This window comes from Ambystoma mexicanum, chromosome 4q (genome assembly GCF_040938575.1).
Source record: "Ambystoma mexicanum isolate Mex_15411 chromosome 4q, UKY_AmexF1_1, whole genome shotgun sequence".
NCBI lineage: Eukaryota > Metazoa > Chordata > Amphibia > Caudata > Ambystomatidae > Ambystoma > Ambystoma mexicanum.
Genome location: NC_090928.1, coordinates 1,100,077,559 through 1,100,102,422, shown reverse-complemented (window position 1 = coordinate 1,100,102,422; position 24,864 = coordinate 1,100,077,559).

Genomic DNA, 24,864 nt, shown 5'->3' with positions numbered 1-24,864 from the left:
TTAACTAAGACTGATTGTTACACCGTTACAGAATTAAAGCAGCACCTACAAAAGAAGAGGAAAGGACCTAGGGCATCAGCGATTTGTACCTAAGCAAGGGCCCTGATTTGGCAGTGAGACTGAGGCTCAGGACTACCATGCTGCAGAGACTCATGGGGCTTGCGGTTTTAGTTCCTATTTCTCTCTTTTGTTTGTTCATGTTTTCTTGTTTGCAACTTCAAGCTGATAAAAAAAGAGAACAAGTTGAAGATTTAAAATGCTGTTGGAAGCAGTAATAAAGAAGTTTAAGCATAATGCTCACCTACGTGTCTTTAATAGAATCAAGACTACCTGCACAATGGCCTTGGGCAATATTCATTGCTTGTTATTCCATTCTGTTTGGATCCCTTCCTGTATATTAGAGGTGTGAGCTGATTGATGCTTTAGACACCGGTATTCACCCCTGGACCACAGGTTCCCCGGAAGTTGATTCGTCACACCTTTCCAAATGGAATCTGCCAAAAAGTACTAAGATCTTGTTGAATGGCTTCTTGAAGGTCTACTTGAAGTTACCCCTGCTGACAGAAAGTAAGTCTTTCCATAGGAAAGTGGTCAGTGACAGTACACACTGTGAAAGAATATGCACTGTGCACTGACTGTCATATATATTTTGTTCTTTATTCACCTGTATGTGCTTGTTTGAAAAATAGATAACACATCAGGGAAACTACCAAAGAACGTACCACAGTTGTTCTGTGGCTCTCGCATTGTGGGATCATAGTTTAGGAGACGTTTGGTGAGCTTAAAACCTCTTAAGTGGTAGCACACATTCTTCAACTCTAATTCTCTGCAATGGCAAAATGGGTGCAGGTCCATGGCTAACCTGTTTGTAACTGGCCTTTCTGCTAACATGTAAAACAAAGAGGTTGCCAGACCCCTCACCAGCAAGGTGATGCATCACTGTCAATGTATAACCAGAGTTTGTTTCCACATTCTTGAAATGCAGTTGAATATCCAATGCTCTCTGTTAATCCCTTTTTATGAAATATACCTACAAGAATGTGCCTGCTGAATCTGTATCGTTTCCCACTCGATCTTGGGGTGTGTTTTATAGTTAATGTTGTACTTAATGACATCCAGCTTTCAAAAGCTTCACCGGGGCTCGATCCCATGTTGTGCTGCATCGTCCTTTTGCAAAGGCAAGTTCACTGCCCCTGAGCAATCCTCCAAGCTATCCTATGCTTCAGCCTAAACATGCATGATGCCTTATCCTCTCTGCCTCATCATTGCAGGAAGAACATATGGAATGTAGGCCTTCTGCATCTGGGTCATGGCAAAGAGCAAGACAGATTATTCTGGGGTGTTGGTTGAAGGAGGGTGCTCTACGATCTAGCAGAGGACTCTGGTAAAATGCATCTGTGCTATTGTTTTCAGCCTTGGGGTCTATTCTCTCTTGTAACGTATGTCATCTGTCGTCCACCTTCCTTTATATTGTTCTTGGAGTAAAATATGGTTCACATAACAGAAATGCTCGCTTTGAGTATTGATGGTTTCTCAGTTGGTTGCATATGGTCTTCAAATAGCCCGTTCTGTCCTTTAAGCCAATTTGACTTTGGAATATATTCAGTGACATGGTAAAACAAGATTAACACCCTCGGCAGGTGCCAGAACCATTCAGGTTGCTCCAAAAACTGGCTGAATCTATCGATACACACCCGCCCTCCACCCGCTGCAGCTGTTATCCCTTCTCCCCTGGCTCCCGACCCCGAAATCCATCTTCTGAACACACACCCACTCCTCTCTCATTACCTAAAAGCAGCCTCCCCCTCCCAGGCTGCACAGGTAGCTCTGCTTCCTGTTGAAGCCACGGAAATGAAAGAGGGTCTCTGAGCAGAGCTCCACCTAAAATGTTCAACACAACCCTGACTCTCCCCGGCTTCAGCTGTGAAAGAAGCAGGCAGGGCTTTTTTTTCTTTTTTATGTCATTGCTAATAGCACCTCAAGGGTTTGCTTCAGGGTATTATAAGCAATAATCCAGAGTTCTGCGGTTTACACCGGCCTGGTAACAACAATGGCCCCAGGTGTTACAGCCCTCGCACATCTCTGGCCTGTAACCTGGGCTCCAGGCCGTTACCGTCCGATGCAAGCCGCAGCACATAAGATTATTGATTAATTAATACTTCTGAAACCAGATTTTAGAGGTGTTTACGAGGGTGTGGTGTGAATTATTGGATGCAGTGAACACAAGGATAATTCTACTTGGTATTTTGTCATATATTCATGATCATCATAAATGCATTATTTTAAAACATTTCATCAAAAATGCACATATACAATCATTTACACAATACATGAATGAATTAACAAAGCAAAATACATTGCTAAGAATAACATATTTCATTGCAGGGTGGACATTACCACAAGGCTTTGAGTGTGGAAAGAGAGATGTCGGGCCCTTGTATACACGGATCTATAAAATCAAAAGATGCCTGAAGAAGTATGGAAAAGATATGGGGACCTTGCAACAAATACTACCCTTGTTAAAAAAAGACCATGAGAGCTGTGAACGAGTGAGAAAAGGCACCTCTAAAACATAAATCCCAGGGAACACCCAGTCAACGCGTGATGCCCTGGAGTGACGTCTGTTTTTGTTATGCATTGAAAAGGAGTTAGGAATGAAAAAGGTGAGGGATGAGAGGAGTTTCTGACAAATTGACTTCTGCCATATGTAGAGGCTGAAAATGCAAACTCATCTCCACACTTCTACAAACCAAGATCCAGCACAATCATAAAGGTAAAACAGGCACTGTCAAGAGATGTGCTTCCTTCACCTTTTGCGGGACCGTGTTCCAGGAAATGCAATACTCCCAGGATGGGTGTATGTGGTTCAGTACCAACCCAAACAGCAAAGTATAACAGTACAGTATAAAGGCATGACCAATATAGGTTCTATACAAATATGTACTTTAAATAAGAACAACATATGCAATATAAACTAATAGAAAACATTACACATTACACAAAACCTACCCCTGAGAAAAGAACACAGAATAAGCAAAGATCTAAAGTTGCAACACCATGAGTAATGAATCAGGGGTGAAAGGCATGTAAAAGTCAAAATGTTCTTTAGAAGTATATTCTCTTGGGTGCAAACAGGATATAGGTGTACTAACCAGTCTCTAGGGCCCACAAATGTATCAAGAGTGAAGTTAGAAGTCAATAGTACCTTTTTGCAATTCAATAATGTGGAACCAGTCTTCAAGCAGTTGCTCAAGTGGTTCTGGGACAGAGCTTCCCTTTGCCTTCGACTCACAGTCTTCACCTCACTGGCGGTGCACTTTGGAAAGATCAACTCTCCCATCAGCGCTCCAATGAATTCTTTTTCAGGTGTTTGTGTAAGAGTAAAATACAAGAAGGTGAGACTCCTCATTTTAAAGGCAACGGGCCAAAGCTGATCAGACTAAAGCTATCCTGCTCTAGGGATACAAACCTGGTTCATGGAAAAAGTGGAATTTGCCCTCTGATATCATGCCCAACGTGCTTTGTGACAAAGGAAATGGAAAGGACAGGAAGGAAAGATAGAGGCAGATAGAAAAAAGATGGTGGAACCTTCCTCCAACTGTAAAAAGCTCCCTCTGTCTAAACGAACCCCGCCTTGCTTCCTTCTCAATAGAATCAAAGGTCTTTACATATGCAGCAACCTGTTGGGAGGTCAACCCTATTTTAAATGTGTGTGCCCTTTGATTCCTGCTCTCACAGGCCAACCTCCTGTGGAGTGGCTGACTCTCTGGGGAGGGCACTACCTGCCCTAAAGAGAGGCAATCCAGCAAGGCTGCACTACAACCTTGTCTGGGAAGAATACACAGGGGGACACATTTTCAAAAATATGAAAATATTCAACAGTTAAATTTCTAGGCAGCTGCCTCTGCATGGAACATTTCAGAATTGGACATTAATGGCTTCGTAGTTTAGAAAATGCATACCTTGATTGCGTTTTGAACAGCTTCTAACATGGCGTTTTCCCATAGGTATTAAATATATATTATCGTCCCAAATGTTTCAAATGAGGACACTTCGATTTTCCCAATTTCTGGCATGCGCCTAGATCTCATCAAGATCTGTTGCACTGAAAACTAATTTTGAAAATCATCTTTGCAAATGTTGAGATATTATATATCTAGTATCTATATATGATGCATACACAGAATGAATGTGATGCTTTCATATGCGCTGAAGACAGAGTGTGTGAGTTTTACATTTTGTAGATTACACAATCAACATCCCCTAACAACTCACATCAAAGTCAATCCTCAGCTCACTTTGTCAGTTTTAACACGATGGAACAAATGTCAACTAATCATACAACCTGTATTTATTGCGTATGGGTTTTACACAATTAACATTGCCTACCAAATTACATCAAAGGCAAGTCACAGCTAACTATGATGTCAGTTTCAACGTATGAGCTTCACAGTTTGTACATTAAACAATTAACATCTAAAAACTCACATCAAAGGAAAGTCATAGCTGAGTTTGATGTCAATTTTTAAGGTGATGGAATAAATGTACACTTTTGACACAAACTGTACTAAGAGGAGTAAGAGTGTCATGGTTTGTTTTTTACATGTGAAAACTCACTTCCAAGCCAGGGCTGATTTTAACCACATGCCTAGTACACATAACATATGGATGTACAGCAGGGCAAGCAAATGGCAGTGTGATGTGGTGGGGAGAGATACATTCTCCTACTGGGTGTTGACTGTCGTCTGTAGGACAAATGGACATAAAGATGTAGGCCAATGTGCATCAGGGAAGGCTGCAATGTCCTTGAGGAGAACCCACATGCAATTATGAGCTACACAACATAGAGTACAATCCAGGTTCCCGAATATTGCACATCTATCCACATCCACATTGCACATCATGCCACACCACAAATCAGCAACATGGCATCAAGATGGTACTACAAAATCAGCGCAGCACATCATCAAGACAGCAATGTGCCCTTGAATGCATGCAAAGGTAACACCCCTAGCCATACCATTGAACCACACACCTATAGCACCACTGAAGTGATGCCACACAGCATGGCAACATCGATGTCAAAATGGCAGTACACTAGCTGTGTGATACCAAATTTGCCTGGGCCCAGGGACACCTAAGACCTGGCCTCACCCAGGACATATCATTTGTTGTCGGAGGCATGATTCGGGCATGTCCACTTGCAGGGTCAAGCTCGCCTTTGCACATTGCAGTCACGCAGATCGTCTGCATGCATGCTGGTAGTCGTGATTTTGAATGACAATGCAAAGTCGATTTGTGTGACATGTACAGGCCGCACCTGAGGTGAACCGTAATGGGTACCCATTCTTCACCCCATACAGGCTAAACCGGCTATCCCCTGAAGCGGTGGCTCCTAACCCCTGTACGGAACCCACAGAACCGGCAGGAAGAGGACTACAATCGTGCACATACCCGTACCCACGTCGTGATAGAGCAGGCATTTGGCCTTTCGAAGACACAGCTCTGGTGCCTAGGCGGGCCGGGTGAGGCTCTCCTGTACGGCCATGACAAAGTGCCGAAGATTACCATGGCATGTGTAATGCAGCACAAAATGTGCATCAGACGGAATGTGCCTATGCCACCTGACATTGACATGCAACCACCAGATGAGGATGATGTTGATGGGGAACAGGATGGGTGAAATGGTCCGGCAGGACATGCAAGAGGCGATGGCCAGGAGGGACACGATGTGCGTCAGAATCTGATGTATCAAATGTTATGAGATACAAGGGAGCACTATTATGGATGGAGATGGGTATTGTTGACCTGATGTATGTGGTGAGGCCCACAAAGGACGCTGTCCCCAATAAAGTACACATATACAATGATGAAGACCAAGCCTGTGTTTCATATTTTCAACAGTGTATTGTGATCAAAATGTGAACGAAAAGTGCATGGCCCCAACTGTGCAAACACCCTTTCCCCCCTCCCCCACAACACTCCCAAAACACCATTTCCCCCCTCCCACCACAACACTCCCAATAACACCCTTTCACCCCTCCCCCCACAACACTCCCAAAAACACCCTTTCCCCCCTCCCCCCACAACACTCCCGTAAACACCCTTTCCCCCCTCCCCCCACAACACCCCCATGTGAGGCTTATATTGTGTAGGTGCCCTGCTCCGCATGTGCCAGCAAATTCTTGCTGGCCCTAATTCTCATGGCCTCCTCTGCCATTGGGTGGTTGGGATGGCGTGCGCCTCATGGTGCGCAGAGAGCGGCGCCGGGGGCTTGTTTGACGGGAACTCGCAGAGGAGGAGGTGCCCGGTTGATCCTGTGGTGGGGGGGTATAGTCCCTCCATGGCGTCCGCAATACATGTGAGGGCCTGCCTAAGTTGGCCCATTTCCTCACAAATCCTGTTTGTGCAGGCCTCCATGCCCTCCCTTATCTGGCTTGCATACGACCTAAGGTCATCCCTCAGACGGGCTGCCTCTGCCACATGCTGGCCAACCAGCGCAGTGATTTCAACCTGACTCTGGGTGATGGTTGCAAGGTCATGTTGACTGGGTCCAGCTTTTGGGGTGGCTGCTGCGCCCTGGTCCATGCCTCTGGCATCAGGTGAGGACACCTGAGGGCTCCATCGCCCTTCCACAGTTTTGTTGCCTGATTCTACATGGCTACCTGATCGTGATAATGGCCTTGGGCTTGGCTCAATGGACCGTGGTGGGCTGGAGGTCTGGCTTTGATTCTGAACGTCAATTGCCTCCTCCACGTCCGAAAGCGGCGCAGTGGCTGCTGCCTCACCAGTGGAACTGGTGGCAGCAGAGTGCGGGCCCTCTGTGCTGGTTTCCAATGTCATGGGGTACACTGCCGTGGGTGGAACAATTACAGCAGCAGTGTCCTCAGGCTGTGCAGAACTGGTGCTCTTGCTGACTTTGGCCCTCTGCTGCTGATCACTCTTCCCGGTTCCCCTTGAGGTTGTGGCGGTGTCCCCTGTCTCATGTGTCCTGGCCTTTTTCTTTGCTGGTGGAGCAGGTGTCACAGTGCCCGGTTCATCAGTGTCTGTCTGTGATCCTGTAGGGGACAAAAATAGGGAATATCATTGTTTATGGTTCTACGTGCCTTATGCAGAATGTTTACGTCATGCCGCTCTATGCATTGGGGCCTCTTTATTTTTGCTTCCGGTAATTGGGATGTCGGGGGGGTCATGCATGAATGGGTCTGTGTTGCACGTGTATGTGGTGATGCGTGCATGTAGGTTTGTGGCTGGATCGATGGCCTGATTATGGACTCATATTTGGGGGCCCATCACCCTTCACTGTGCATTGTTTGATGTATACACTCACCTCCATCTGATGAAGTGGGCGCATCATGCTCCATGTCTCTGACACCCTCGATCGATTCCACACCAATTGTGGCGGCGCAGGTCTCCTCCCACTCCCAGAGTTTTATAGGGGAATCAGCCTCCTGTGGCCATTGCCAGCTTGCGATTCACAGACAGACTGTTTCGTACACGGACCCGTAGGTCGTCCCACCGCTTTCGGCAGTCCTTGACAGTGCGGGTGGTGGTGCCCAACGCACTGACTTTGTGGGCAACCTCTGCCCAGAAGGCCTTTTTCTTGACGAGGGTCTCCCTGCCATTCCCAGCCAGAAGGCAAGTGCACCGCTGCCACCCCCCATCTAGGAGGCACCTGCACCCCTGCCACTTCCCATCTAGGAGGCACCTGCACCCCCACCACCGCCCATCCAGGAGGCACCTGCACCCCTGTCATAAGGGAGTCCACAAGGGGGTCCAGATGAAAACACTGGGGAGCACGGTGGAGCAGAAAGTGTGGAAACAGACCAGAGCTACGAGGAGGCAATGGCCTTTAGTCCCATGGGCCCAATGAGCCCTCAATCCCCACCCCTACACAGTGTCAGGGACATTGAAGGGCACCTGTCACAAATGGAGCAACGGCAGGATTCCCTGACTTCATTTGTCCAAGAGCACCAGCCTGAGGCAAAACTCATGTGGGAGAGTCTTCAAGCCAGATCGAGGAGGAACGCACGGGCACTGGGTAGATGTACAAGTGCCATCTTGTAAATGTCACGCCGTGTGAGGGAGGGCAACAGTGTAATGTCGTCCATGGCTGAAACAATGTCCTTGTTGGTACAGGCCCTCGTGGACCAAAGGCACCTGGCCATACCACCGACTCCCTCCACTAGTGCCACAACAGGGAATTCTTTACAGAGCACCCCAAGGCATCGCTCAGAGCGGTTGTCTCGGCCTGCAGAATGCCATACACCAGAACCTAAAAGGGGCCACAAATAGGGCATTGATACATGGCTGCCCTGTATGCATCCTCTGCCTATGTAGATAGTTACACAGGACATGATATGCACATAGACAGTTTGATGAGGAGATGTGGGGAGGGACAGTTGGGGAGGGTGTGGGGTGTGGTGATAGTTGGGGAGGGGGTGTGGGAAGGGAAAGTAGGGGAGGTGGTGGGGGTGTGGGGATAGTTGGGGGTGGGTGTGTGGAGGGACAGTTGGAGAGGGAGTGGGGTGTGAGGATAGTTGGGGTGTGGGTGTGGGGAGGGATAATTGGTGAGGGTGTGAGGGTGTGGGGTTAGTTGGAAGTGGGTGTGGGGAGGGACAGTTGGTGAGGGGATGTGGGGAGAGACAGTTTGGTGGAATAGTATTGTGAGATAAGGTTTTTCACAAATATACATGATTGTTTACCACACAATACATTTATTTATGTACAGTGCCCAGTGTGCTAGATGTCCTGTGCCGTGTGTGTGACAGGTTCTCCAAAGTAGTGGTGAATGGGGTCTTCACATGCGACACATCCATTCATGCCATTGCAGCACTGTGCAATAGCCAGCTCATCGTCACTGTCGTCCTCAGCATCTGGTGGCTGCATGTCCATGTCAGGGGAGAGGGGGACGTTGCGGCTGATGCACATGTTGTGCAACGTGGCACAGGCAAGCACTATTTTACCAATATTTTCAGGGCTGTACGTCAGTGCTTCCCTAATCTGCTGAGGCAGAGGAACCTAGCCTTCAACAGGCCAAAAGTCTGTTCTATGGTGCATTGAGAACATACATGGGCACGGTGTACGCCTGCTCTTGGATGTTGTGGGGTTTCCTGAAGGGGGTCATCAACCATGGCATCAGGGGATACACAGCATCACCTGCACGGGAGCAACAGAAAGTGGATTTGTTAATTTCCTGGTGATTTCATGTTGGCAGAGGCTGTATAGTGTTCATTTGAGAAGACAAACATGCAAGAGCAAAATTGAGTTTAACTAGCATATGTCAATTTTCGGGTACCAGAACAGCACTTGGTCATAAAGTGTGTGGTGTGTGTGTTGTGCAGTGGCATTCACATGGACCATTCACAGACAACATGACCTCTCACGCTTTTGTACAACTGACAAACATGGAATTTATGTAAATGTCATTAATGTCCTACAAATGAATTCCGGCTATATGTCCATGCATTATGGTACATTTAGCATTTCTATGACATGCATTTGTGATTGTGTGGTTCTAACAGGCAGTGTACCTGTCCAATTTGTGTGCAGCCAAAAGGTGTTTTTGGGTGGTAACTTCAGTATTCTCTGGCTGTGCATCATTGTTGGTTTGCTTGACTATGTTTGTGCATTTTGTTGTCACTATGGTGTGGTGCATTCTGGTACATGCAGTTCTTTAGTTTATTGCTGTACGGGATAGATGCAGTAATGTATGCACTGGATATGTATCATATGTGGAGATACGCCTGTCAAGGACCTGCACTCTGGCATGCTACTACTGTGTTGCACCTTGAGTAACACCTGCACACTTACACATTTCATGCACTTACAACACTGAGTAGGGTCTTCTCCTCTTCAATGTTTGAGGTTTATTTGTTTTACAGTTGTCAGTAATAATGTTCCTTGCTCTTATTCTTGATCTATCTTCCCCTTTTGCCGCCCTATCCGGCCTTTGTGCACTCACATGGAGGTTTTGTAATTGTTTCAGGAAATTGCAGTAGGAGTAATGATCACTGGTCATGGGTGTCATACTGGGCCATAATACAACACTGCACATGGCCTTGTAGTTAGACTCCCCCAGCTGCCACATATGCTATGCTGTTTACTGCCCCGCCCCAAGTTAACACTGCGCATGGCCTTGTAGTTAGACTCTCCCAGCAGCTAGGTATGCTATGCCGTTTACTGCCCCTGCCCCATTCAACAATGAACATAGCCTTGTAGATAGACTCTCCCAGCAGCCAGGTATGCTATGCTCTTTACTGTCCCACATCCCCAATTCAACACTGCACATTGCCTTGTAGTTAGACTCTCCCAGCAGCCAGGTATGCTATGCTGTTTACTGCCCCCACCAATTCAACACAGCACATGGCATTGTTGTTAGACTCACCCAGTAGCCAAGTACGCTGTCAACCGTGTTGTGCCATGCACCAAGGCAGCGTGGAGTTCCGCAGCACCATGGAGTTGTCTGTTGACCCGGGAAATAATGTGCAGCAATGGGTGATGAGGTGGCGGGCATCAGACACCATCTGCATGTTCAGTGAATGAAAAAGCTTCCTTTTGGGGTACACTGCCTCCACAGCATGCCTGGCCACTAGCTCCACATGCGTGCAGTCCAAGGCACCAATTATGTTGGGCATGCTTGCAAGGGCATGGAAGGCTATTTATTTGCCATTTACCTAGTCTGCAGTCCTGGGTAAGCTGATGTGGTCTCGTACATGACACAGAAGTGCATCAATCACCTGGAATAGCAGACAGTGTTATGGTATGTGCCTGTGGCTAGAGAGTGTTGCACAGATACTACCTTCAGCAATGGGGGTTGGCTGTGCGGATATTGATGAGGCTGACCAGGTCGTCATGGATCAGGTCCACTATTGAGGTGATGGTGTCCCTGCCTAGCCGGTACAGGGTTTGGATCTGACCTTGGTTGAGGTTGAATGGTGTGGCCCTTAAGCGAGGGATTGGTGGCTGCCTGTGGGTTGCAACCAGCTGGACATTATGGATTTGATGGGCCATGATATCCCTCCTTCTCAGCAAGCGCCTTCACTGCATCATCAGCCTCCCTAACTCTTCAAGTAATAGCTCTGCAGGCATGACCTCCAGCTCCAGTACAGCTACAGCTAGTGCTAGCATTGTGGTTTTGGAAGGGGTGTGGGATGTGGGAGTGCTCCTTTTGTGCTGTGACACAGCGCATTGGGGCCACCTGTGCTGATTCTGAGCACCTGTGGCATGTTACTACACACCAGATTCCACTTAACACCTGGTCTGCAATGCCAGTGTTTCAGGCATCGTTTTCACGTTTTACCGGCATGTCCATGCCAGTGATTGCATGTTTGTGCACCTCGGAATGTGCACTTACTGACGCTATGCCTGTATCTCAGACACGGCTGCTGCGTCTCTCTGCAGATACTGGCAATGGTGTTGCCGGATGCAGTGCGTCACTTGCAATGTCGGTTTTACCAGCATCGCAACTCAGACTATACCATTCCAGAAAAAGGTGCCAGTACGGATCTACCGGCAATGCTAATTCCGGACCGGCATACTTGTAATGACGCTAATTGAATTTGTTTTTGAACTCTTAAAATGGACCTAATAATGGAATTGCAGTTTGATACATTGCCATAAAAAAGGGTAACATCAAAGTAGTACTCTGCATGTGCTGAAATACTACATTAACGTGTACCCCAAAACAGTCATTTTAAGGTCTACCTATTACATAAATATGTATATATGAATACAAATATATAAAACATCGCTCCACAACAAAATTAGCTAAGAAGACAGCCATGAGCCTAGCTAATGTTATGAACATAACATCTGATCTTGATTCACCTGAATTGTTTGTAGCAAGATTCGACACCGAGATATCTTCTAAACTTGACCAGGTAGCCTCTAACAAAATTAAGATTATGAGAATTAAATCAATAAACCATAAATGGTTCGATGCAGTACTGAAAATCCGTAAGAAAGAAGGGCGTAAAGCAGAAAGAGCTTTGGAAAAAACACCAACGTTGGAGAATAAGGATGCTTGGAAAATCTTACAGAAAAAATACAGAGTAGAAATTATTCTGCCCAAGCGAAATTACTTTGACTCACAAATTGCTAACGCTAAACATGACTCTAAGTAACTTTTTGAGATGCTTAGAGAACTTGAAATACCAAAAGTTATGTAATTTGTTAGTCCCCCTTCTGACTCTGACTGCGTCAATATCCAGAAGGCTTTACAGATAAAATATCTAAGTCACACATTAAAGTTACTCAAAGTAAAGAACAGCTGACTGCTGATATTTCTGTGGAGGAGGAGACTCAACGGGCTTCGAAAGATCATCCTAGATCCTCATTTCAACCCACACCTGTCGAAGAAGTAGCTAAGGCCCTGAAATCTATGAAACCTTCTACTTGTGCAAGATAAGCACTTTCTAGCAAAATTATCCTCGAGCATTGTGAATTATTTACTCACACGCCTGGTTAATGCATCCTTTAGAACAAATAGAGTACTCTGCACACTTAAAAGGATGGCAGTGACTCCGCTAACAAAAGAACCAGGCATGGATCCTAAAGATTACTGTAATCTAAGACCTATTTTGAACGCCCCGTTCCTGCTGAATGTTATTGATAAGCTTGACATGACCCAATTTCAAGAACATCTGGAAAAAACACAGGCTTTGCATTGGAGACAATCCGAGTTTAGAGCCCATCATGGCAATAAAAGTGCACTTCTGGACCTACAGACGGAGATGCTCCTCTGATGGACAAGGGCAAAGTGGGGCTGCTGTTATTATTAGACCTTTCAGCAGCTTTCGACTTAGTGGACCACAAACAACTCATGAAGAGGCTAAAATCAGTCAGAGGATGTACAGAGGATGTAACCACATGGTTTGCACCCTTTCTTGATAAAAGAACTTCTAGAGTGGTCTGGGGTGCTGCTTGGTCTCCATATGAAGTTCTGAGGTGTGGGCTCCCGCAGGGTTTCTGTTTGTCGCCATCCCTCTTTAACATGTATTGCCAACCTCTATGTGCTCTACTTGAAAGTCTTGGTGTCTACCTTTCGAACTACGCTGATGACATTCAGCTGGTTATAGAACTAAGTGGCATTTACGAAACTGACATTAAGAGAGTGACACAAATTTGAGATGAAATCCAAAATTGGATGATACATATTGATATGTGTTTAAATGCGGCGGAAACAGAGCGGGTGAACTTTGGATCATCTCAAGCTAGAGGGAAGCTTGAGACTTTGTATACCGGCTTCTCCATTGATAATCATTATATTCTCGTCATCGGACATCACATGTCTGGCTCCCTCTTTTTTCCTATACTGACATATCTAGGCCAGTAACAGTCAGGAACTGAAAATTCAAAAAGTACAATATTTGTAGACTTATACTTCAAATATGTTTACAGTAATTCACTTGGGGTTCACTCACAGCATATGAAACATATACATAGGGAAAACACAGACTTGGAAGCCAGCAGTGCTTTCTATGTATGAAGATGATCATTAAGGTTATGAACACTTTCTTATAGTACTTCTGTTTATTTTATTACTGTACTTTCCCTGGATATGCTCATATTTGTACACATTGTACTCACACTACTTTCCTGTCACACTCACCTGTGTCTATGCAGGAATGATGGATGAGCCTCCTTTGACCCCGAGTTCTCACTTCCCCTGTTTCACCTGGAGGAACACCTGTCAAATACAAGATGTACACTTAGACCTGAATTCACCTGATTCCCCTGGGCCCCTCCCTTCTCTTTCTGTTTGTTGTGATGTCCCCTACGGGCTTACCTTGATTTTCAGTAGGGTGTGCACTCCATCCTGCATTTGCAGGGGCATGATTCACTTGTAGGGATGATGCCAATGTCTGTTGGCTGAGTTCTGATGCCACACGCTGTTATATGCCTTCACAGCAAGGCAGAGTGTTCTATGTGCAGTTTCTTCACTAGATAGGAAGTCCTTTCCACAAAGTGAACGTTGCGCGGTGGTTGTTGAGTGTCCGGAATTGTCTGTATTGTTTTCATTTTGCCAAGGTATTTTTGGGTGAGTAGCGTTGCGTGTAGAAGTTAGCCGCTGGTAGGTATGTGCTGCGTCATAGGTTCGAGCGCACCTGGTAATGTCTCTGCTTTCCCTTGCAAGAGTGGATTATGGAGTGCTAGCTCCTCGAGTCTGGGTTCAGCGCTTCTGAAGACTCGGTGGTCTGGTAAGTATGCACAAAGGCTTTGGTAAGTATGCACCGCGTAATTGGAGAGAGCGCAGTGAAAAATGTCTCCACGTTATTGGAGCGAGCGCAATGAATAATGTCTCTTCTTTCTTTTGCAGGACTTTGAGTGTGGACCTGGATTCCAGCGTAGCGGGAAGATTCGGTGAGTATGCGCAGCTTTATCGAAGTGTGCGCGCTAACGCAGTTCTTCTTTGTGCTCACAGGTGCCGGTGTAGGATTCCCCTCTTGACCAGAGAAAGCAGCGGCGTGGAGAAAGCACGTGGGCTGATCCGGAGCAGGTAAGCAGAAGCAGGATGATCCGGAGCAGGTAAGCAGAAGCAGGATGATCTGGAGCAGGTAAGCAGAAGCAGGATGATTCGGAGCAGGTAAGCAGAAGCAGGTTGATCCGGAGCACGGCGAGTGTGTTGCTGATGCAGCTCATAGTAAGCAACACGAAGCACTGGAAAAATCTTGGGTGTGGCTTATATAGCCAGCCACACCCGAACACTAGAGAGCTCATGAATTGTCATGCACTTCCTGTTTGGCAACAGTAAGTGGTAACAAGGAAGTTATTAATATTGCACCTCAATCATGGCTGCTGCTCACTATACCTATGTTTCTACATATGTACCTTAGTATACTGGAAAACACGTCATAATATAATGCTATTTGGATTAATGCATTGCTTAAAGCAATACGTACCTCATGATATTTATTCCAATGATCCTTGACACTTTTTTATTAACATGACAATAAGAATCCCTTGTACAGACTTTACATGAAAAGTAAATGCAAATGTGATGTCATCAATGACATTTGTGATGTCATCTTTGATGTCCTGGGTGTTAGTCTTAGCAGTGGATGGTGCAGGCACGAGTTATGGTTGCTTAGCTTACCATAACTGGTGAATTTCAGGGGGTTTTCGGTTTTACTTGGAACCATAACATCCCTTTAACAAAGCTTTTTTCACTGAATTTCATAGGTTTTTAGTAGCGCAACTTAATTTGATAAATGTTTACTAGGATGCCCTTAGTTTATATACATATAACATAGAACATACTGAACCCCCTACTTGCGCTAGTGAGTCTGATATGCGTGGATGGACTCGGACAACATCAACACTAACCAAAAACTCAGGGGGTATCTTATATTGTTATATCATCCAATAAAACACTAACCATGTTCAAAAAGCAGCACATCAATACATTACATTCAATAATAAATAAGAAGTGAAACTGCGTATGTAAGACACTAACAGTCCAATTACATAGCATATTGAACATAGTGGAATATACCAAAACACAATAAATATGCCTTCAACAGAATTACCTCACAGAAATTGCACAGCAAAAATCAACAGGACACCTACGCAGCAGTACCAGCAAAACATAGCAAGAAACTAGTGAGTACACTACATTTATTGTATATATTTATACACTTTCTGTATTAGGTACACTAAAACTAATATATTTTATTTTTTACACAGAAATATTTCGCAGAAAAATCTTATTGCCGGCATAAGTAAGATGTACTCCATCTCTGCGAAAAATGTGTGTACTACGAAACATAATGTTTTCATTGTGAGAAGCAGACATACCAACATCTCTCAAAAAGGCACAGAGCGTCTTGTTAATATTGTGTCTTGCTTTCTCCATTTGCGGACCAAATGAAGAAGAACACAGCCACATTTGTCTCTGGGCTATACAGGAAAAAATTACTCTGGAGTTTGGATACATGTACATGACTTTCCCAAGTCCTTCTTTCATTGCAAATTGCAAAGAGATTCCAGACACATGTCCTATACTGTTCCCTCCACAATGAATAATTATAATTTCTGGATGACACTGTGTCACCAAAGTAGCACAAAGGGGTACCAAATCCAGCCACTTCCTTCCACTCACTCCATGCCAGTGCACTTCCACATGAGGGAATCCAAGATGTACAGCCACTCTGCAGCGATCTGCATGCACCTCCAACCAATTTATCCATGAATCTCCAAAAATCCAGACAATCTGCTTTCTGAAACACACAGCCATAGCTATCTGCCGTCCTCTCAGGAAAAAGACTTTCTGACAAAGTCTCTGCTCACACATCACACCCAGCAAACCCTATTGACCAATCCCTTGCACTGCTAAGTCTAATTTGCATGCCTCTCAACCTCAAAAATCCTGTATGTAATACGTGGTGTCCGCGGACAACCGTGGTGTCCGCAGACAAATTGAAAAATCTGAGCATAGGGAATTACAATTTAAATAGTGTGCCCTGTTTCCGCTTTAATGTTGGCTCTGAAAAGAGCCTTTTTTGTTTTTTGCAGATGCTTCAGAAACACCTTTTATTCTGGATTTTTTTTAATCCAACAATCTTCACATTAGCTTCTCCAAATCAACCCTTAAGTTCCAAAACAGCATGGCATTTCCTATAAAGATAAAGACATGCCATCTTCTTTAAAGTAATCAACATTACCAGAGTCAATGTTCTCATTGTTGCAAAAGAACATGCCAGCTCTAGTCATACAAGCAAACATGTCTCGGTTGATTAAGCGCCTAACAACATTTTGCTGAGGACAAAAAACAGAACTATTGTCCCATACTGCCCTATGTACCAAAGCAGAAAAAATAACCTTGGCATTTGGAAGCACTTTCATGACTGCCTGAACCAAGTTTTGCAGATTTTGCAGCAAAGTAGGGGCACTGTGTTAAGGTGTGTGTCCCGGGATCGGGCAGCACCTGCGGAGGCAGGACTCTTGGAAGGCGTCCGTACTGGGGAGGCCAGACTGATGGAAATGTCACTGGCTGAAGGTTTATAAGGTTGCAATACCAATCCTTCTTGGTAGGACAAGATGATATTTCAGCCAAGTAGTGAGAAATGCACAGGATGGTACTTGCAGGGTCAAGGTACCACAGCGAGATGGGCGAAAGGGAAACCAGAAGAGAGGAGATCAGGTTGCTGGAGATGGAGTAACACAGGCAACTGGAGAACCAAGGGGAAACTGGGAAGGGAAGTAAAAAGGCGAGGCAAGGTCAGGGACCAACCAAGAAGGCAAGGATGGCTGATTCCAGATCAGGCAGCACAGAAGGGAACCCCACAGAGATCCAGGAGGGGCTAGGGCCAGAGAACCGGCCGGAGAAAACAGGAACCAGGCAAGGCAGGCAGGGTAGAGAAACCAGAGAACAGGGAAATCCGGAGGTAGAAACTGGTTTGGAAGGCGAAACTGAAGGCAAGCGCTGCTACGGCTGGTCAGGAACGAACCGCGTTAAGACGTGATTCGTTTACTGACACAGCCGCTATTTTTGGCCCTCGGCATAAAGCCGAGGCTTGGAGCGCAGGCTGCATCGCGCATGCGCAGCCACTCAGCCCAGGAGCGACAACGAGGCTTGAAACGCAAGCCGCCAGCCTCCGCGTGTTGCGGTGCATGCGTGCGCCGACATCAATCCGAGGCTTCGGACGTCAGGAGACTCCTCTCCCTACTAACCGAAACCTCGGATAGATCCGCCAAGACCGGCAGCGTCTCGCCCCCCCAGGTAAGTGGCCTAAAACACTGACATAACCCAAATGCAAAGCACCACAGTGCAGGACAACCACATGTGGACTGTTAAACCTAGCCCTATCTTGGCAAACGTCTACCATTGCCTGCTAATTGAAACCAGGCACAGTGCTCCACACCACCTCCACTCCTTTTACATCAACATTCTTTTCCACATTCCTACATTTTGCATACTGCTCCAAACCATTCACAAACATATCTCCAAACACCACCACCCTGAGTTTCTCCAGCTCCGCCATCTTCACTACACACAGCCTTTCTCAATATGAAGCAGAACACCTGATTGGCTAATCCTCAAAATACACTCCCATTTCATGCTCGGAAGCCCTGGATATTGCATGTCCTGTCTGCGAACAGCTTTGCTGATCGCAGAACGCGTAAGTAACACTGGGGCAGCCCTTCTACCCTTTCCACTTCACTCTATGCACCATTCCCTCATTGGCTACTGTTAAGCAGTCACACAACCATCCATCAATCAAATGCAAGACCTCTACATCTAACTCAATCATCACAATTCAGCACTTTAGGTGTACTGTTGATCACTCTGAGTACAATTGTGCTGTGACTGCAAAGCACCTACAGCAACTACTAGTAAACTCTCCAACATTTCTACTTGCAAATTCATGTACATCCACATGCATGAACACAAAGTACAGGTATGAATAGTTTTGCACAGTACATCATACATGCCAACATTCCGACCCACCTGGGAGGGACATTTCCTTTTGAAAAATCAGGAGACAACATTTGTGTCATAAGAATGCAATGGGCATACATGTATTTTCGGTGGGAGAAAATGAAAAATAACAATATTTTTCACAGACAAATCGGGAGTCTCCCGATGAAATCAGGAGTATTGGCATGCATGGTACATGTACATCTCTTGTATATATAAACAGAGTCACTGCCACTTACCCTTTGTAACCTGTAAAACAAGCTTTCTGTCATTTCTCCCATCTACTATGATCAAGTGTCACTTGCAAAGTTGTCTGCTTCTGCTCTCCACATTTTTATTTACCCATATTATTAACTGCAATGTGCAAACTGTTATATTCTTCATTCATTCTATCATTTCTGTAACCACTGCCACATATTTAACAACATTTCAACCATGGTAGCATTTAATGCATTATAGTGCATAAGATGTACATACAATTTCCTTTCTATACATTCTGCCTATCTCACATACATTCTATCATTTCAACTTCCTTTACAAATTATTATATAAGTAATCACACACAACACACACAGCTGTCTAACAAAGTGTCATTTCATATTAAAAGATGGGAGAAATAACAATATAATTATGGAAAAAGGCTTTCTATTATGATATAAAATTACACACAGCCAGGAAGAGTACATGCATCTTTATTTATGCACACAGATAGCCAATATCATTTGAAAGGCTCCCAGAGGAAACAACACCACTGCCTCTACAACTGATCTTCCAATCTACACCGCTCTCTCATTCCAACTGGTTGCCCATTCCATTCTAGGTTTCACAACAGCATACAACTATGCACAGGTGCAGTGATATCTATCACATCATCCTCAACTATGTACAGTGTTGTAAAGCAAGACATAAACCATCCCCCCTTCCCTTCAGTCTGCAAAACAAGCACCAGGTCCTTCCTTGCAACCCGTACTTTATTTCAGACTCTCCCATCTCCAAGCAGTACAGAATCACCCAGTACTTTAGTAATCACCTACTGAGTAATAAGCTGATGACCCCATCAAATCCTTCTGATTTATTTCCCACACTTTCACAAATACATACATTGCATACTTTTCCATGCAGTTCCTGCAATTTAATCTGTAAAAATAGCAAACAAACCATACGATTATTTCTTCTATCTACTAACATCCAATAACACAGCCTTACGAAGCCAAGTTTGCTCTGTGCACTTACTATTGTACTCATTTCTAAAGCACATTCAACCAAAAGATTCTAAATAAAATATACAAAATGCAAATAGGCAAAGAAAAGTGCATGTACATGCTATGCACAGTTATAAGAAAGCTCTACTACTGAAAAAACAAAGAAATCCATGTCTACATTAACAACAGTGCTATTAACACACATATTTACTAACTTCTTTCTTTCACAATTGCAGTGAAGACCACTCTTCTGAAAAGCAGCAGTGTCTGAAGTACGAACAAGAACTCAGAAGACACCTACTCTTTCCATCCAAAATAAGTAAGTGCAATACTGACATAATGTTCTAACCCTGTAGAATTCTAGTATTCTAGAACAAACAATTGTATGAACCCTGCAACATTAGATTCAGTTTTAGCGCTTCCCCTCACCAGCTCCATACTTTCTATTGCAATCTGAACACCAGTATAGTAACACACAAATACAAGAATAGCCTTCCCAACCTGATGTAGCAGCCCCTTGCACAATCACACACCTATACATTCCCATCATACTCAGACACTCATGCACAAAGCACACATACACTGCACAAGATCACAACCCACACTTTCATTTTTCTCCAACAGACCCCAAAGAATGCCTACCAAAAAGCAACTCCGTAGAAAGCAACACAAAAGTAAACAAAATCAAACTAAAACTCTACAAAATAACCATACACCTCTAGCAGAATTTGTACAAAAAGTTCAAACAAAACAGCTAATACAGTCATTAAGTGAAACAAGACAAGCTTCCAGTGCAGAAACTTTGCCTCCTCTTTCAAAATGTAAAACGAAACAGAAAGTGATTAACAAGACTGCAGCTACCACTAGTCTAACACTGCACCTATAAAATCTTAAAAAATTTTCTGTCACAGAGTACTTCAGAACCTTATAAAAACAGGAGAGAAATTATGCACAACCCTTAAAACCTACCGTAGAAAATGAATCCTAGAAGCACTCATAGACAGTGCAATCCTTCTCAAAAGGAAATTATTTATTTTAGTTTTAAACAGAATGAAACCACTAACAAAACTAAGTACTAAACTACAAAAAAGACTTCTCAATAAACAGAATATCAACAAAGATAACTTCACAAACATCTCTGGAGGTGAATGTAGTCACACCACAAGCTCAGAAACATATTTCAATGAAGAAGCATACAAACAAAAGCACATAAACCCAATTTCCATACATAGCAGTGGACGAGGGTTTGGAAAACTTAATAAAACCATTATGGAACAAGAAAGGCTGCTCACAAAAATATCCCCAGAAAACTCAGTATCACCTGTCATTCCACTGAACCAATACGTCCAGTCTACAAATGGCCGTGTACATAAATGTGTAACATTGCCAAAAAATCTCTCAAATCTTTACGCCAGTTCCTCAATCAGTATGTGAAAGGCAAAGACAAATGCAAAATTAAAGTACTACAAAATATGGACCCCTGTCCAGTGCGCAAATACACAGGACTGCATGGACATTCATTAGCCTGCATTTCTGGACCTATCTGCAAAGCACCTTCCATCATATCAAAATGATATCAACACATCATTCAACTATAAGAAATCTGGTCCATAAACTGTACTATGCCAAAAGTCCTGGTTTAGCACTAGCCAACTTAAATAATAATCTTCTACATGGTACAGCCAAACAACTACTAGAAGAAATAGAGCATATCCAGAGAAAATATTTTGGAATTGAAAGCCACTTACATAATGCAACAACTTTACAACAGACTACCAACAACTGTACAGATGGCAACCTTCTATTACACACGCACAAAAAAGAAATACTAAAGTTTAAAAGTACATCTGCTGAAGTACCCAACCATTTGTGTTATGTTGCCACAGGACTTTTTATAAAAATAGCACAAAAACTGTAGACATAACGTACAAAATAGAAGACAATGAAGATTCCAAATCGTTCCAATTAGCTTGCTATCATAAAGCAGAAAACAAATACAAAATTACTGACCCCTAAATACTTTTCAGTTACTGCACTGCAAAACTTGACCACAACCAAACACCTTCACGTGCTATCACAAATAACTTGGAATTATTCCCATTACAAAAACGCCTGCAACAACTCAACTTATATGAGAGCATCATAATTCAAACAGTGCACCCATTTCAAGCAACAATAGGCCTTCAGCCAAAAACAGCCAAACTACCTCCCTCTGAATTAGTGAAAGTCATTCATGGCAAAGTAGTTTATTTGCCATTAGATCTCAAAAAAATGTACACACTCTGAGAGTGCAACATCCAATAGATCACTCTTTAATTATCTTAGTAAATGGCGTACCTACAAAAGACAACAACTCGTGGACTTACATAAAGTTAGACACGCCCTGCAATATCTAAAAGACAACAATGAATGCTGCAGAGAAATTAATATTGAAGAAAACCTGAGGGAAGCCACTGAAATAGTTCAAGAGTCAACAGAAACAGGTCAATTTCAAATTCTAGATCCTGGTACAGAATCCAACATTTTAGACCATTATGCAATTCACCCATTAGACTCTAAAGACACCATAGATGATTCACTGGAAATGTACCAAATGCAACAAGTCAAAGGATCTGCAATCAGCATATGGGAAAAAAGTATAGAAGCACGTGCCTTTCCTCTACACTTTCCTACTGGAAAAGGAGGGAGGTACGATGATAGACCCACACAAATAACAGCATCAGAATACCACTCTTTGCGAATGTATTCTGAAGACCCCAGATTCAGAAAAAACGTGGAATACATATTCCGCCTTCTCTTTCAAAGTGAACTAGCAACTCTACGGAGTTGCACACACATTGAAAATACGGAATTACTACAAAAGTGCAAGAAAAAGATGAGATTTTACATTGAAGCATTACAAATCTTTTAGCAAACATGCTTGGTACAAAAGAATACTGATTCCAACGTCACAGCGATGGATGCTGTATGATAAGAAACCTTGGCCCACCCACTTGATTTATGACATTACGTTCTGCAGAATATGCATGGGAAGTTTTACACAATTTCCTACGCATATCAAACAAAAACAAAACAAACATAGATATAAAAACACCAGGAGAAATCTGCTCTCTAGATCCTGTGAATAGATCAAGATATGTCCATCCTCGCTTCATTGCTATGCTACACTTCATTTGTAATAAAACTGTTCCTCTGCTCGGAGAAGGGAAAATAATCCCAACAGCCAAGACATTTTGACATTTTGAAAAACAATTGAATAGACACATCCTACCCAAACAGGAGTACCACTTTGGAAACCATGTGTCTCTACCATATAGCCCAAAACTTCACATACAAAAATAATATTAAACAAGATGAAAAGAAAGGTAGATACAGAGTAGCAAATTGTGAAGGCAGCTTAGTGAAACTTACCAAATGCCGCTTAATTAATCACATCAAATTGTCATAAAAAACTCCTCAACAAATAAAACTGTATTACATGTCCCTGCTACAACTTTTTAAACCATGGACAAAAGAAGAAGAGTTACTGGATACCTATGACTCCTATGAAGACGCTTTCAAAGCAAATGAAAGAACTATAACAGACGTTCATTTTACACAGTACCAAACAATGTTGCACAATGAACAGCAACACGAAGAAGAACTCCAGGCCCAACTAGATGTGGACACTCCTGACAGTAGTCAACCTTCTGTAACAGGAAGCCAAGAACCACTTGGGGAGCCACTATCAGCAAATGAGGCAGAATTAGCCATGACAGAAGTAGAAAACACCATGCGTCAGTATGAGCAATGTACAGAAGACTTTGCTGCACTGAAATCACAACTAAACACTGAGCTTCATAGCATTTTCCAAGAAGTAACAAAACAAATTGAAAATGGTGTGCAACATGAACATAAAAACTGTACCTGCCAAGATTAGAAATCTATACTGCTATAGGTGAGTGGTCAAGCTGGTTCAGGCAAAACATTTTTAATCAAAATCATCAGCAAGTTCCTCTAACAACTGACAAACAACAAACTATCAGCTGTTGTAACTGCACCCTCAGGTTTAGCTGCCTACAACATAGGCAGTGTCACTTTACACCGATTACTACTCCTTTCAGTAGAACATCAAAACAAATTAGACTATTAAGAACTTTCTACAGAAGCTGCAATGGAACTACGCAGAGTGTTCAAACAAATGAAAATGCTGCTAATAGATGAGATGAGCATGGTCTCCAACCTAATGTTGGATTTAATTCACCTCAGACTACAAGAGGTCCTCAAAACAGTCTACGAAGAGCTCTTTGGAGGAAAACACAATATTGTTTTCGGAGATCTTCTTCAATTAACACCAGTGAAAGCTGAACCTATTTTTAAAACCTTAGGGCACAAACTGTGCCGTAAAACTCTTGGCAGCATAGGAAATGTCAACCTTTGGCAACATTTCCAATACAGAGAATTAACTGAAAATATGCGGCAGTCTGCAGACCTGACATGCACCAATATTTTAAAAAGTATTAGAGTTGGTGTACTATCTCAAGAAGCACAAACTATAGCACATCCATGCAATATATCGCCATAACTCATGTGCTACTGATGTCATGGTACAATTAGCACACAAAAATGTCAATTGTATGTCCTTGATGCCAACTTTTGCAAGCTGTTCAAAATGTAATAAAACAATGTTAAAAAAATAAATGCAACCAATAGTTCAAATTGCCTCCACAGACAAACTGGATGTACGTGGTATGACACTACCCATGTGTCAACAAGCCACAACAAGGCTAAACACCTTGGAAAACTCTATCTCTAACACAGTTGGTTTGGAGAAAATATTAAAATTATCTTTAAACTGTAGAGTAATGCTTAAATGTAACATTGACGTGGACCAAGGAATAGTTAATGGAGCCCTTGGTACAGTTGTTGGCTTTCAAACATACCCACGTGACAACAATATTCAATTTGTCAACATTTTCTTTGACAAACTATCCGAATTTAAAAGGATAGGATGCTCAAATGCCTGCTTCCTTCTTTTCAAAGACATGTATATACACAGAGAACAATTTTCTCTAACTCTAGCATATGCAGTCACCATTCACAAATCACAAGGTCTTAACCTATATAAAGCAATGATAGATATTGGTAGCACAGTCTTTAAAGAAGGCATGAGCTATGTAGCACTATCACGCTTATGTTCACTTGATGGACTATTTCTAATCAACTTTGATGCAAGTAAAGTAAATGCTTATATTTCTTGCA